This window comes from Peromyscus leucopus, chromosome 1 (assembly GCF_004664715.2).
Source record: "Peromyscus leucopus breed LL Stock chromosome 1, UCI_PerLeu_2.1, whole genome shotgun sequence".
Taxonomy (NCBI): Eukaryota; Metazoa; Chordata; class Mammalia; order Rodentia; family Cricetidae; genus Peromyscus; species Peromyscus leucopus.
Window position 1 is genome coordinate 148425423 of NC_051063.1, and position 15912 is coordinate 148441334.

Here is a 15912-nt window from a genome sequence, read left to right on the forward strand (position 1 = left end):
GTGTGTCAACACCATCTGGCCTCTATGGTTAACTAGTGGCTTGCTCCATCCTCTGATCTCCAGGCAAGCTTTACTTGTCAGAACACAAACAAAATACCGCAACAATCACCAAAATTCCCACCCTAGCATGGATAATAACCCTCTTCTCACCTACAATTATCCATATTTATATAGCCTCAGGGGACTTGTGAATCCTGCAAATTTCAGGATCTTCCTGGAACTTGGGAGTTTTAGTACTTTCTGAGTCTTAGTGAACCTCCCTCAGGATAGACTGTTTTTAGTTTGGAGGGAACACAACCAGGGAACAAAAGCAGTTCAGACAGTTGGATTATGTTAAGCGATTAAAGGCATAAAGACCACAGAGGTCCTCAAGGGTGCAGGGAAGATTCATATCTCACGGGCTGGTCAGACAAGGCTTCTGGAGAGGTGAGTTGAGAAGGGTGACTGTCCAGCCTGGTGGATGTCCCAGCTGAGAGGGCTCCAGATGAAAGGGAGAACAGATCTGAAGGCTGTGAGGCAGGGTCCTACCTGGAGATTGGAAGGAACAGACTAAAAGCCAGTATAGGTACAACTCAAAGACCCCAAAAAGGACTGCAGTGGAAGCAGGCCATGTTGGCCATTGAGTAGAAGCCCCAGATAGGATGGGGCAGACACATTACCACTTTGTCCCTGAGAATCCCTGACCAGCAGAACTCACAAGCATGGGAAACACTGGTGGAGTTCAAGTGAGTACAGGTTGAGTCACTCCTACCCAAAATGCATAGGATGAGAAGAATTTCAGATTTTGGAATACTTTACAATAGATAATGAGATATCTTGGGGATAAGACTCAAGGGTAAACGCAAACATCATTTATATTTCAGAACATCATATCCTCAGAGCATGAACATCAATTTATATAGCATTCTTGCTGCCCCTGCATTTTGATTGAGCTCTGTCACATGAGGACAGGTGAGGAATTTTCCATTGGTGATGTCATGTTGGTGCTCAGAACGTTTCCAGTTTGAAGCATTAGCATTTTAGACTTCAAACATGCAAATTAGGACTGCTCCGCCTCCAGCAGCCACAAAACCTGTGCTGAGGGTTCATTTGGATGCTCCACAGAACGTCATTATGCACTCATCTTCAGTTTGGGGATCATAAAGTACTCCTTAAACCTGCCTTAGGCAACAGAGCTCGCTGTCTCCAACCTTACATGGTCCAGGTGTTTTGTACACATCTCCAATTGACTTACATACTAGTTTTTCTTCTCCTCCGCTCTCTTAATCTTTTCCCCCTCATTTTTAAGTCCAATTTGTTAAGGTTTGTTAAGGATTTTTGAGTCTGTGTTCACAGAGAGGAAATGATTATGTAATTTTCCTTTATCATTAGATCCTTGCCAGAGTTATGTTGCCTTTATGAAACACACGGGAGGATAATTCTTTTTTGTGTCCTCTGGAAGGGGTCATGCCAGACTCATCTTGCCTCTGCCTTCAGTGTCTACCAGTACCCATCCTTTCACTCTAGGCAGTTTAAGTTTTGCATTTCATCCCATAGACATGTCCACAACCGGCTGTAGCTCTCGCTCAAGGGGAGCTGGTACCCTTGTCTCACGTCCCCGAGCACCAGGTACATGTGATGCACATATACTCGGGGGCAAAACGTGCATACATATAACATTCTAAAAATAAATGAAGTTCATTTCATTTCCTCTTACCTTTTCCTAAATTTTTGGTTTTAGTTTCTGACTTTGTAGAATAATTAATTCTAATATTCAGGCGAGAGGTGCTTAGGGCAATGTTACTCAAAAAATTCTAAATATTGACTTGACAAAATCTTTATTTCTTGTTTTTATCCTTTGCAAAAAGTTTCATTTTCATTGTTTCTCACCCACCTTTTAAAACCGAGCCCAGAGCCCTAACCACTGGACCATGCTTTTAATCCTGATGTTAACTATCTACGTTAGGTTACATGCATTTAGTTTTTATCAACATATGTCATTTTGTATTTACTTATTATGCATATACCCACAGAGCTAGGAACTAATCCTATTCCTGAGCTAAGTCCCTGGTTCTTGTTTTGTTATTTTTAGTTTTTTTTTTTTTTAATTTTTATTCCATACATGTATACAGTGTATCTCGTATATTGGAATTCCTTCTCCCAATTCTTCTGGGCGTGTTCACCCAAAACTTTTCCCTCTTACCTTGATCTTCTCTTCTAAAAAAAAAACAAGCACTTAATTGAATTGTAATAACAAATAATTGAATCCAAGCAGTGCTGCCTGAATTTGTAGGAGTGTGAGACTACCACCTGGGCAACCTATCAGAGTCCACACCATGGAGATTTACTGCCTCTCCCCAGTGGCCATCAATTACCAGCAGCTCCTCGGCTATGGGTAGAAGCTCATGAGCCCTCCCTCACCCAAGCCAGAGTTTTCACTGCCATGATCTTTCATGAGTATAATGACCATGCCATGTCTTGGAAGACAGCATTTCTCAGCACTCATCCATGTTCTCCAGTCTCCTCTTCCACCATGTTCCCTGAGCCTTAGCCAACAGGGAGTGGGTGTTGATATAAATGCCCCACTTAGGACAGAGAATCCGGTCATGTATTCTAAGCACTTTGGCCACTTAGGGCTCCTAGTATTGACTGATGTCTACTGCAGAAAGGAGGTTCTTTGAACAAGATGGAAATTAGCACTGGACATAAGTACAAATATGTAGAAGGCAGCTTGATGTGTCCTTTTAGCAAAACAACAGTAGTGCAGTCCCCAGTAGGGCCTATGACCTTCCCAGCCATGGCTCCTGGCTATGTTTACAGTTCTAGGCATGAATTCCCTCCTTTGGAAGTACTGTTTACCCCTATAACAGTTACACCACTATTGTAACAGTAGATACATCTTGCTTAGCAGGTCAGTATTGAAGCACGTCCGTGTCTGGGCAAGTCTATTGATTGTTCTTCATCAGCAGGCTCCATCGTACCCTTTGGTACTATGAAAGCCAGATGGCAGGCAGGAAGGGAGTTTCCAGACTACTTCTAGCTTGGTTTCACTATGTCATGCAACGAAAGTGCATGATGTCTTCAACAATATGGCCTTACTATGTAGCTGTGGTAGGGCAACCAAGCAGCTCTTATTTCAGTTTTGATCAATAGATAATAACTGCATTTGTTTATGGAGTATAGTATGACATTTCAACACTTGTATATAATTTATAATCCTTAGAACAGATAATTGGCCTATCTGTTAACTTAAGTATTTGTCATTTTGGGAGATGAAACTATTCAAAATACCAACTAAATATATAATGAATAGTTGTAAGTTACTGTACTGTGCAGTAATTAAAACTTATCCTTCTAATCCAGCTGGACCCCTGTGCTCACTGTCCACTCTTTCCCCTTCTCCCATCCGTTTCCAACCTCTGGTCACCACTATTCTACATCAACCAGATCAGCTGTTTAAGCTTTCATATACAAATGAGAACATGAGGCATTATCTTCCCGTGCCTACTTACTTCATTTAACATAATGTGTTCCAGTCCCATCCATGTTGCTGGACAGGGCAGGGTTTTGGTTTTGATGGCTGACTAATGTTCCATTGTGCATTTGTAGTGTCACATTGTCTGTATCCACTTACCTGTTGATGGAATCTCAGGTTGGTCCTGTAACTTTGCTGTTGTGAATCATGCTGCCCGAAACAAGCCTATGTGGAGGCCTGTTTGACATATGAATTTCCTCTCCATGGCAGGGTGCTAGGTCATACAGTCCTTTTATTTCTACTTTCTGAGGCACACACATCCTGTTTTCTAGACTGTACTAATTCATACCTCTACCCTTCACATACAGGAGCCCTGCTCTCTGTACCCTCACCTTTCTAGTGGGGACAGGGTAGTCTCAGCTCTTTCATGGTGATTACTGATGTCAAACCATGTTCCGGGGCTAGTTGACCAGTTGTATACACTTTGTAAGAAGTTTCTATTGAGATCGTTTGCCTATTTTAATCAGACAATTGTGATTGCTATAATTAGGCTGTTGTTAGCATCTCATATACTCTGGCTGTTAATCCTTTTTCTGACGAGTGGTTTCCATCCTATTCTGTGGGTTTTCTTTATGAAGTATCTTCTTCACTATACAGCAGCTTTTTGGTTTGGTCTAATCACTTCTGTTAGTTTTTGTTTCTGTGGCCTCTGTTTTTCATTGGGTTTCCCCTTGGTCGGGGGCGGGGTATCTCTGTTTCTGTTGTGATTTGGTATCTAAGAGTTTGTTTCAAAACCTCTTTGCTGGCTATCTAGCTAAAGCATTTGTCATGCCAATGATTGTCTTTCTGTTTAAGATTTGCTATGGTGGGTCTAAGGCACAGGTTGGGAAACTTACTATAAATGGCCAGGATTGGGAACCACTCACTGTATATACTTCTTCAGTGAAATGTAAAAGCTGTTCTCAGCTACAGGCCATACAATAGTGGGTCAACAGGTCGTATTTGACTCATCTCCAGCAGTTTGCTAGCCATGGTCTACAGCCATCCTTTCTCCAGGCATCAGGTGACCTGCTTTAAGGCATGGCTTTCTGAGCAGTTGGCTGAGTGTCCGGGGTACATTGTGCTGTTTCTCTGTGGCTGGAACTCCCATTTCATTGCACAGCTCTGGAGTATGTTCAGCCCACAACTATCTCTCTAGTTGTTTTCTGCAAGGCCTTGAACTTTCACTCTGCATATGTGCATCTTTGGGTCTGGAAAATAATTAGGGACACTGAAGATTCCTAGAGCTTGCCCACACAGTTTTCTTCATTCTGATATGCTTCTCTGCAAAGTCCTTCCCTATGGACAGCTATACTTTGTGATCCACCTAAACAGGCTCAGTGGGATGTATGGACCCTGGGCTCCACCCCCTTCTCTTGTATCCTGTGATTTATGCACCACGTGTTACAGAACACTAAGAAGTCTTGGCATGTATGCTTTCGCCCCTTAAGAAACAGGCCATTGTATGACCTACCTGATATCTGAGAAGAGCTGCCTCCATTATTCTGCCAACTGTTTACAGTGTAAGATTAATTCACTCCATCGCAGCAGGAAGCAGTCTTGAACATGACTTTTACAGTAGTGGTTTCTTTACATTTGGTAGTCATTATTGGTGAGAAATATACAAGTAGCTGATAGAAAAACAATAAAAATATTAAGTTCTCATGCCACCCCATCTCTCTCTCTCTCCCTTCCCCTCTCTCCTTCTGTGTTTGAGGCAGGGTCTCATGTGGCTTAACTGGTCTAGAACTCATTACCTCACTATGTAGCCAAGGTTGACCTTGAACTCCTGATCCTCCTATTTCCACTTCCCTAGTGTTAGGAATACATGTTAGTGTTCGATCTTGCCTGCTTAAGCAAAATCTGTGTGTGTGTGTGTGTGTGTGTGTGTGTGTGTGTGTGTGTGTGTGTGTGTATGTATGTGTGTGTGTGTGTGTGTGTTTCTGAAGATTAATCCTAGGGTCTCATAGATGCTGGGCAACTACTCTATTACTGAGCTATATTGCAATAAAACTTGGGTTGTGTTTTCTTTCTTCCCTTTACTTCAACCCTTCCTTCTCCTTTCTCCTCCTCCCCTTCCTTCCTTCCTTCCTTCCTTCCCTCCTTCCTTCTTTCCCTCCCTCCATCGCTCCCCCTTTCCCCCTTCTTTCTCCCTTCTTCTGTTGCTTCTTCTGTTTCTTCTTCTCCTTCTCCTTCTCCTTCTCCTCCTCCTCCTCCTCCTCCTCCTCCTCCTCCTCCTCCTTCTTCAATATCTAACTAAAGTAGTCCTTGACTGGCCTGGAAATCTCTATGTAACATAGAACAAAACAGCCCTGAACTCAAAGAGATCCTCCTGTCTCCACCTCCTAAGTGCTGGGATTAAAGGTGTGTGCCATCATATCCTGCTCAAAGCTTGTTTTTTTCAACCATGTACCTTTATATTTATATGAAATTATATTTTAAAAAGTAAATATGGAGAGAGATAACTAACACTGATGACCTTTGAAATAGCAATAGAGAATCCCACTACCATAGAAATTTACTAAACTGTCGGGCGGTGGTGGCACACGCCTTTATTTCCAGCACTCAAGAGGCAGAGCCGGGTGGATCTCTGTGAGTTCAAGGCTAGCTGGTCTACAGAACGAGATCCAGGACAGGCACCAAAAATCTACACAGAGAAACCCTGTCTGAAAAAAAAAACAAAAATAAAAAATCAAACAAAAGAAACTTACTAAACTGTCTGCATACACACATATGGAATCAGTCTAAATGGAGCTGTCATACAATGTGAAGGACAATACCCAAATTAGACACTACCTGCTCTAGGCCTAGTTCCAGGAATGGATTCTCTCTTTTGCAGTAGGGCCCCATAGGTCTCCAAACATTACTGGCTGTCACTGTTGTTCTAGGATCCCTTCAGAACTTGATGGTAAGACCCTCTTGCTGAATATAGCACGTACTCGAATCATAGGACATGGGGAAATCAAGCTCGTGCTTAAATGGGAGCTTCATCTGTACTGGCTAGCCTTGGTACTGGAAAGTGCTATGCAGGCGACAGGAGTAGAAAAATAAGCATCAGGTTTACCCAGCTGTGAATCCTGTAAGCTACGATAATGACCCTCCTGGCAAGATATACCCAGTGGCACAATAGTGGTCTAACTGTTATGGGAGTGGCCAACCACCTTTTAAAAATTGGGTTTAAGTCCCACTTCACAACATAGAGCCCATACCTGGCACTGTCAACAAGGCCAAAATCCTGTGGCTAGATATGCCCTAAGGGACAACCTAGTACTATTATTCTGCTAAATGGACTAGTATTAAAACAATTTCCAATGACTTATTGATGTACCTTAAATCGGTGCATTCTCCCAGATCACATCTACCTCCTTACCCTCCCAATTTTGTCCTCCCCTCCCTTTCTTCCCCCACCCCTCCCTCTCTCCCTCTCTTCACATCCAGTTTGTGTTAGACCACTACACTTCAGTGTGGGGCCAGCCCTGGAGTGTGGTTGAATACCAGGGCTCACACTAAGTAACACTGACTCCATTTTCCGGCAGCTGTGCATTTCCTGTGAAAGTTATTTGGGCTGTGGCTATCCTGGATCCATTAAATGCATATGTGAACCCAAATGGCAGGAAGAATATGTTCAGATGAAGACAGAGTTTCGATGCCACCAACTGAAGCTACACCCTCCAGGAATCTGGTCCTTCTACCGCCTTCCTGTGCACCATATAACTACAGTCTCAGGGCATCCAGGACACAAGTGTTGTCCTCTGGGCCCTTGGTACTCAGTGAGCAGCACTAATTCAGAACATCATGGTGGACAGATGATAGCTACATGTTCATGTTGTGTCTGCTACCCGTGACTCCACAGAGCATATCATTAAGACTTGATTTGTAGAGCCCTCTCCAGCCTCGGCCATAGAGTCTACCCAGGTGCCCCGAAGACAGCTCTCACCCATGTGTCAATAGCTCTGTTCAATAGCATAGCACCTGGCAAGCTCTAGCTTGTTTCTATTTCTATACAAATGGATGCTTTGTGGTCTTAAGCCAAATAGTTTGCAATATTTCCTTACACAGCCTTAGGAGACTGACTGACATATAGCCTAGCCCAATTGCTATTTTAACTTGGATTACTGCATGTGTATATTATAGGTTTTTCAAGACAAGGTCTCACTAGGTAGCCCAGAGTGGCCCTGAATTTGTTATGTAGCTCAGGCTGGCCTTGAACTTACATGATCGTCCTTTAACTAAACCCAGTATATAAATCTTTCAAATATTATTTATATCTGTGTTTCTAATGTGTTTTATGATTTTCTGTACAGTTCTGGAATTTTATTTTTTATAGGTTCATAATACCTTGTATTCATTTTAGTGTAGGTATTTCATGCCTTTTTATAAGGCTCTCTTTTTCAGTGCAGTTATCTTTGGGGGATATTTTGAGGGAATAGTTCCAAGATGCCCTATGGATATCAAAATCCTTTGATGCCTGAGTCCCCTAGATAAGATGGGTAGTGTTTTCACAGAACCTGTGTGCATCCTCCATGTACCTTGCATCCCCCTCTGGATGACTTCCTACTCTCTAATGTATGTGAGTGCCGTGTAATGGCGGTTTTGTGGTACTACTGAGGGAATGATGGCAGAGATGAAGTCTGTGTTCATTACATATACATTCTTTCCCAATATTTCAGCCCAAGTTTCGCTGAGTCTGTGACTGGAGAACATGCTAATGCATAGGGCTGACTGTATTCCCTATTGAAGTTTTTTGGTTAGAAATTGTAACCTTTGAGTCATTTTCAACCTTTCTGTTTCTCTTGACCTCTTATCTAAGCTTTTGGGAAATCCTGCACATCACTTATCATCCCACAGATCCCCCTCTCCTCCCTCCTCCCACCCCTCTCACCTCCCCCCCCCACTTCTTATTTCCTTCTCTGCCATTCCCTAGTCCTGACCATCACCATCTCTTATCTGAATCAGTTTTTATTGATCGGTAGGCCCCAGATAAAGAGAATCAATAGAGAGAGGGGGAGGGAGGAAGGGAGGGAGGAAGGGAGAGAGAGAGAGAGAGAGAGGAGAGAGAGAGAGAGAGAGAGAGAGAGAGAGAGAGAGAGAGAGAGAGAGAGAGAGAGAGAACAAAGAGAGATACAGTCTGAAGGGGTTGACTCATGAGGTTGTGGAGGCTTGGTGAATTCAAGCTCTTCATGGCTGGTAAGCAGACCCAAGACCCAAAATATCACCAATTCAAGTACAAAGGCAGTCTGCTGGCAGAGTCTCCCTTTCTCAGGATGGTAGCCTTTGACTAGTTGGATGAAGTCCATCCATAGGTGAATAATATTTAAAATTTTGTGCTAAATTTTATGTCTCTAGATGCTTTGACTTAACACAGGCATACTGTCAATTCTTCAGTGGCTAGCAGTAGTTGGATGCAGGATTCTGTGTACAATGAGCCTCCGCCATTGGAGGATCCTACCTGGCTTCCTCGTCCCAGCCTTGGGGAACTTAGCTGTCTATGCACCTGCCCCACATCCTCATCTTGTCCCATCCACCTTCTGGTCCCCATTGCCCTTGACCCCAACTCTAGCTTAGTACTAGAGTCTGTCCTGCAGTGAGGCAGAGGTGGGATTCTTAGCAGATGTTTCACTTAAGACTTAAAGTGGAAGTCAGCGTTGTGTTTGAGGGGTCCTGGCATGAGTGGCATGTGGTTTTCAGTGTTCTTGGAATGAAATCAAATCCAAGCACCTTCACAAATGGTCTCCTGCCACCATTCCTGGCCTCCTCCTCCCCCTCCATGTAGTCTGGCTCCAGTGACCTCTCAGTTCCTTGGGTGAGGCCCCATAACCCCCCCCCCAGCTTGGCTAACTCCCTGTAGCCCCACACCTCCCACGGGAGACTGGTGGGCCAAGAACTAGGAAGGCGCCTCTCTATAGTGAGCTATTTTTCCTCAGTCACAGTTCGGACTTGCACCTGGGGTGGGAACACCCTGCCACGGTCATTTTTATTTTCTGGATCACTGTACATAAGACACATTCAGTCTCCTTGTGGAAAGGGGGACCATGCTTCTTCCTCAAGCCCTTCACTGTAGCTCTTCTCACGAGGTTGTAGTGGCCTGCATACTTTCATTTCTAAGATAGGGCTCTTATTGTTTGTATGCAACTTTCTGTTTTCCTGGTTAGCAAACAAAATGGAAGGAGTTTCTGTGGACAGCGTCTAATTATTTGTCCACCAATCCACCAAGCCACTCAGGACAGTAGGCTTGAACCTGAAAGCAAGGGAGACAAACATCTGTCCACTTCCCCTCCCTGGGGGCCAAAGGTCTCTTTCCCCTCCAATCCACCCACAACTCTACACCTAGGTTTCCTTCACCATGGAAGCTCACCCTAGCGATCCCCATGGTTGGAAGCGTGCACTGCATTATACTGAGGACTCAATGGGGTCTTCTCTGGACTGTAGACGTGGGAGTTTGTCTAAAAGTAAAAAAGAGTAAAAACCTTGGATATGAGGGTGAGTCATATCGCTCAGTGGGTTAAGGCACTTGCTGCCAAGCCTTTATTTGATCCCTGGGACCCACATGGAAGAAGAAAAAAACCAACTCTGAAGTTCTCCCCTGGCCTCCACACATAAGCTGTGGCACATGCACACCCACCCCATTGGATAATAAATAAATAAATGTAATTTAAAACAGTTTTTAAAGGAATATAAATGGCACACTCACAGTGGGACCCCAGTGGAAAACCCGGAGCCCCTGACCTGAGAATGGTAGGTTGCACCACAGCCATGATGGCGGAGGTGGTCTCAGCCTCTCGGGTCTCACAGGCTTCACTTTATCTAACTTTAAAATGGTAATAATGACATTTCCCTTTTGTTCTTCAAGCTGACATTTAAAATGTGCTTTGAACTTCTTGGAAGAAAATGACCCCATGTAAGCCTTAAAGATGTGCTGTTATTAGCAATAGTTACCATGCATATTCAAAGTAAATACACACTCAACAAGTATTTCTTTTTATAACCATTCTTCCCGTAATGCAATTAAAATTAGATGATGTGAGTTAACAATAGAGGAACAAAGGACATCAAAATGACATTAAAAGAACAAAGGAAGAAAGATTGAAACTCTCAAAGGAAATGGACAGATGGGAAATGTCAGCAGCATTTTGGAAGGATGAAAAATGAGCCATTGTATGGTGACTGGGTGGGCTTCTTTCTGCTTTCTTCCCCTGCTGAGGGCTGAGGGCGAAGCTTGGTACCAGGAGGAAACTGACTGATTGAACCTTAGTCCTACACAGGCTCTGGAATTAGTCAGCAGAATTGGGAGGGGCAGGGGCCAAGGGCAAACACTAAAGGATTAGTTTACTGTCGGGGATAAACAAGTACACTGCCCAGAGTCCTAAGCAGGGGAAGAACAGGGATCAACTTGTCCCCTGTGAGCTCCATAGGGAACCAGATTGACACATCGGAGCTGAGGGATGCCAAGTGCAGCTGAGGCAGGAGGGAGATGCCTGATGGCATGGGAGTCTGTGCTGTGGTAGCATCCACCAGAAAACCCTTGGAAGTTCAGTGTCTCAGCACAGCAAAGGTTTGTTCCTGGCTTATAAATCACCTCACAGGGGGCACAGGGCCTGGGCAAGACAGCTTTTCCCTGCGTGGCCAGGGAGCCCAGGAGACTGTTTCTGCTTCAGAGCTCTGCCTGTTTCCTTTGGCTCTCAAAGCTGCTGCTAGAGACAAGAAAAGGATGGGGGGGGGGTGTCACCCTGATGGTGAGTGCCCCAGAGTGGAGGGACACTGGCCTCTCACACATGTCCAATTACCTGCTGCAAAGAAGGCTGGAAGTGTGTCAGCATTTGTGGATGTTAGGTGCACGTGGGTCTTCCCTGCTCCTTGTGATGAAGTGAGAGGCTATGGAGAGAAGAATTAGATCACTGTCCATCTTGCCCTCAGCTGCCTTTGACTCCCATGAAGGTGGCCAGTCACCACTGTGGCAAGGGGCTGATGGAGGCTCTGGTGTGCAAGTTCAGAGCTCAAGAGGAAGAATAACCCCAGGGTTTGGGGAGGGTTCCTTATGTAGTCACTCTAATAGTCTTTTATTGAGCAGTGTCTTAGTTAGGGTTTCAATTGCTGTGAAGAGACACCATGACCACGGTAACTATTATAAAGGAAAACATTTAATTGTGGTGGCTTGCATACATTTCAAATGTTTAGTCCATTATCATGGTGGGAAGCAAGACAACATGTAAGCAGACCTGGTGCTGGAGCGGAGAGTTCTTACATCTTGACTCACAGGCAACAGGAAGTGGTCTGAGACAATTGGGTGTGTTTGAGCATATGAGACCTCAAAGCCCACCTCAGTGATGTGCTTCCTCCAACAAGGCCACACCTACTCCAACAAAGCCACACCCCCTAATAGTGTCACTTTGTTTGGGAGCCATTTTCTTTTTTTTTCCTTTTATTTTATTTTACAGTACCATTCAGTTCTACATAACAGCCACAGATTCCCTTGTTCTCCCCATTCCTGCCCCCCTCCCCTTCCCCCCAGCACACCCCCCATTCCCACCTCCTCCAGGGCAAAGCCTCCCCCGAGGACTGAGATCGACCTGGTAGACTCAGTCCAGGCAGGTCCAGTCCCCTCCTCCCAGAGCCAAGTGTCCCTGCATAAGTTCCAGGTTTCAAACAGCTAACTCATGCAATGAGCCCAGGACCTGGTACCACTGCCTAGATGCCTCCCAAACAGATGAAGCCAATCAACTGTCTCACCTATTCAGAGGGCCTGATCCACTTGGGGGCCCCTCAGCCTTTGGTTCATAGTTCATGTGTTTCCATTCGTTTGGCTATTTGTCCCTGTGCTTTATCCAACCTTGGTTTCAACAATTCTCGCTCATATAAACCCTCCTCTTTCTCACTAATTAGACTCCCGGTGCTCCACCCGGGGCCTAGCTGTGGATGTCTGCATCCAGATTCCTCAGTCCTTGGATGGGGTTTCTGGCACAACTAACTATTAGGGTGTTTGGCCATCCCATCACCAGAGTAGGTCAGTCCCGGCTGTCTCTCGACCATTGCCAGCAGTCTTTTGTGGGGGTATCTTTGTGGATTTTTGTGGGCCTCTTTAGCTCTTTGTTTCTTCCTTTTCTCATGTGGTCTTCATTTACCATGGTCTCCTGTTTGGGAGCCATTTTCTTTCAAACCACCACAAGCACCTGTATACTAGGAAATATTCTTGATGTTGTACAAAATAACAAGGAATAAAACAGACAAAATTCACATTCTCTTGAAGCTTTATTCAAATGTTGGATGGTGGATGATTAATCAAAAAGGTAAATCCTTACCTATTAATGAAACCAAATGTTTCTTCATATTTACTAAAGATTTGGGTACTTTATCAGTCGGAGACCTTGCCCACTTTCCATTGCATTGTTTCTATTTTTCTTAATTATTGTGTTTTGTTGGAAATGAACCTTTGTCGGTTTCTGTGACTCATTGGACATACATGTACATACATGCACACACAGCAATACCTGCGCATATTCCTTGCATTTCAGGGCTTGCCTCTTCACCAGTGTAGTCTTGCTGTCATGATTAAAAAGGAGTTTTTCTTACCTCAGGGTAACAAAAATTTGTCCCCTGTTATACTTTAAATCAGGGGACAAATCTTTATCACATCATTAGCTTGCTTTTCACATGTAGAACCAAGACTTAATTCTTCCAGCCTCAAAAGCATAGTTGCATCTTTCCATATGACTATCCAACGGATCCCAGGCTACTTACTGAAGAGAAAGTCATTCCCCACAGCTGTGCCATGCTATTTTATGACAAACGATGTATCCTTGTGTCTATAAGTCACTGTCTAGATTCACTGTTTGAATTTATTGGTCTTTGTATTCTTGGTAAAACCTGGTTGTTTCAGTAGCTGTAGATAGATTCAGGAGTCTCTGTCTAGCACTGTAAGCACTGTGTTCATCGTGCGTGTTCAGCTGTGTCTGCCCTCTATATTGTCGTGTGGATCATAGTCACCCTGTAAAATTCTGCAAAGAATCCCTGCTGGAAATGATGGTGGGATTATGATAGACCCATAGAGTATGCAGCTGTCATCACGAGCGGAGCAAGCCTACTGGTCAGGTCTTCTTTAATTACACTAATGGTCTCTAGTTCTTTTAGTAAAGGCTTTGTGGGTTTTTTTTTCATTCGTTATATGTCTAATTTAAAATGACTATGTGTGCTGTGGTGTGTGTGTGTGTATGTGTGTGTGTATGATATATGTATATGTATGGTATGTATATAGTGTATGTGTGGTGTGTGTGTATGTAGTGTGCATAGTGCATGGTGTATGTGTATATGAAGTGTGCATTGTGTATGGTGTATGTGTGTATATGATATATGTATATGTATGATGGGTAGAGTATATGTGTGTGTGGTGTGTGTAGTGTGTATGGTATGTGGTGCATGGTGTATGTATCTATGTGAGTGTGTGTGTGTGGTGTATATGGTATGTGGGGTGTGGGTGTGTGTAGTATATATGGTATGTGGTGTGTGTGTGTGTGTGTATATGTGTGTGGTGTGTTGGTGTTCAGTTGTGTACTTCTGTACCTCAAACCACTGCAAAAGTCACTGTCTTAAAACAACCCCAGCCTAACATTCCTGTGAATCTGTGTTTTTCTTCTGCTGGTCTCCACTTCAAGTGACTCATTGATGGGGGCTGGGAAAGCCTAATGGTCCAAGTGGCCTTGGGAAATGGTGGAGCCTGCCATCGTTTAGCTCATAGTCTAGACTGGGCTGCTGTCTGTGGCACAGGAAACTGCCAGAGGCTGTGTTCCAGAGGACCCCAGCAGACGTGCCAGCTTCTGGAGGCCTGGGCCCCAGACATGCACAAACAGAACCTCTGCCACATTCTGTTGCTCAAAGCATGTCACAAAATTAGTTCACGTTTGAGAATGGAGAAATAGTCCCTGCTCCTTCATTGGAAAAGCAGCTAGCCACATTAAGCTGTGTGGGGTGAGAAGTGATATTCATTCATTTTTGCGAAAATGTACCACATATATTTTAATTCTATTTTCTGTTTGTTATAGGAAAATAGATATAAAACTGGTTTATGCATATTAACCTTTATATCCAAGTGCTTTAATACATTCAGTTATTAGCTGTATTACTTCTGAATTTTCTGCCTACACTATGTTGTTTGAAAAACAAAATAATTTTCTTTCCTTCTAAATATGTCTGACTTTTCTTTCTTTTTTTTCTGATTGCATTGTCTGGTCTTCCAGTGAAGTGTGAACATGAGGGTCTTTGTCTCTTTTCTCATCATTCCCAGCATAGCACAGTGACGTGGGCTCTGTGCAGTTGTTTGGGTGACTGAGTTGTCTTTTGTTTCAAGCTTGCTGAGTTTCTGCTCATCTATGACTGTATAATCTGCCGTTCTTTTGAGAAGACCATATGAAGTGAATCCTTTATTCTGATAATATGGTAAGCTACAGCGATTGATTTTTGAATGTTAAATGCACGTGATTTCCTTATTTGAACTCACCCTGCTCCTCCTGACTCTCTTGATTTTTATTGTTAGTGTTTATTCAAGATTTTGATTATATATTCACGAGGGAAGTTGGCCTTTGGTCTTCAGTTTTTAAAACGTCCTTGCCATATTTTTATATTGTAATGCTGTCTTCATAACAGACACTGATGGAATAGTCCTCCTTCTACTTGGAAACATTTGCTGAGGTTGAGGTTATTTCTTCTATAAATGGTCAGTAGAATTCACAAGTGCAGTGATCTGGATCTGAGATTGTTTTTAAAGTCGGTTTTGAAATTCTAAGTTGATGTGCTCCAGGAACTATTCAAATTTCAGGCTTTGTATTAATTTTGTTTGGTTGTGTCCTAGGATTTTCCAGTTTCGTCTGTGCTTTGCACGTTTATTGACAAATGTTAGGCTATTCTGTTGTTGCTGTTGGCCATTTCTTTGAGCGAGCACAGAGATGGTTCTGTGCCTACAGGAGCTGGAGACCAGAGATGGGTCACTGCCGGTGGTGTGGCAAGAGGAGCAGGTAAAGGATTTGGCAGGGTTCTTTCTGCTTTGCATTTCAAGTTACTGCCAATGCCTCCTCTTGAGGGATTCAGTAGAATACCATCCATATTAGTCTAATTTCTGTTGCTGTAATTGAATACCCAGATGTGGACAGTTTATGAAGAAAAGGGGTTTATTTAGGTCACGGTTTGGGGTACCAGCATTAGCTTCATTCAACTGAGAACTTCATAATAGGTGGTGTCATATTGCCTGGAGAGTGTGTAAAAGGAGGACACATGCTCCCACTGTAACCCAAGTATCACCCAGTAGGCCCTTCATTTTAAAGGTTCTCATCCCCACCTCTGCCACGCTTAGCACAAAGCCTTCAACACAGGGGCTTGTTGGAATGGGGAAAATCTAGTCCTTTAGTGAGAGGGATGCTTCCTAGCTGAGAGGG

General features: G+C 43.7%; 1 protein-coding gene across 1 annotated transcript in view; it reads left to right on the plus strand.

Annotated features, from left to right (window-relative positions):
- Positions 1–15912, plus strand: part of Fam189a1 (family with sequence similarity 189 member A1) — a 237740-nt gene that overhangs the window by 79416 nt on the left and 142412 nt on the right. The window lies entirely within an intron of this gene.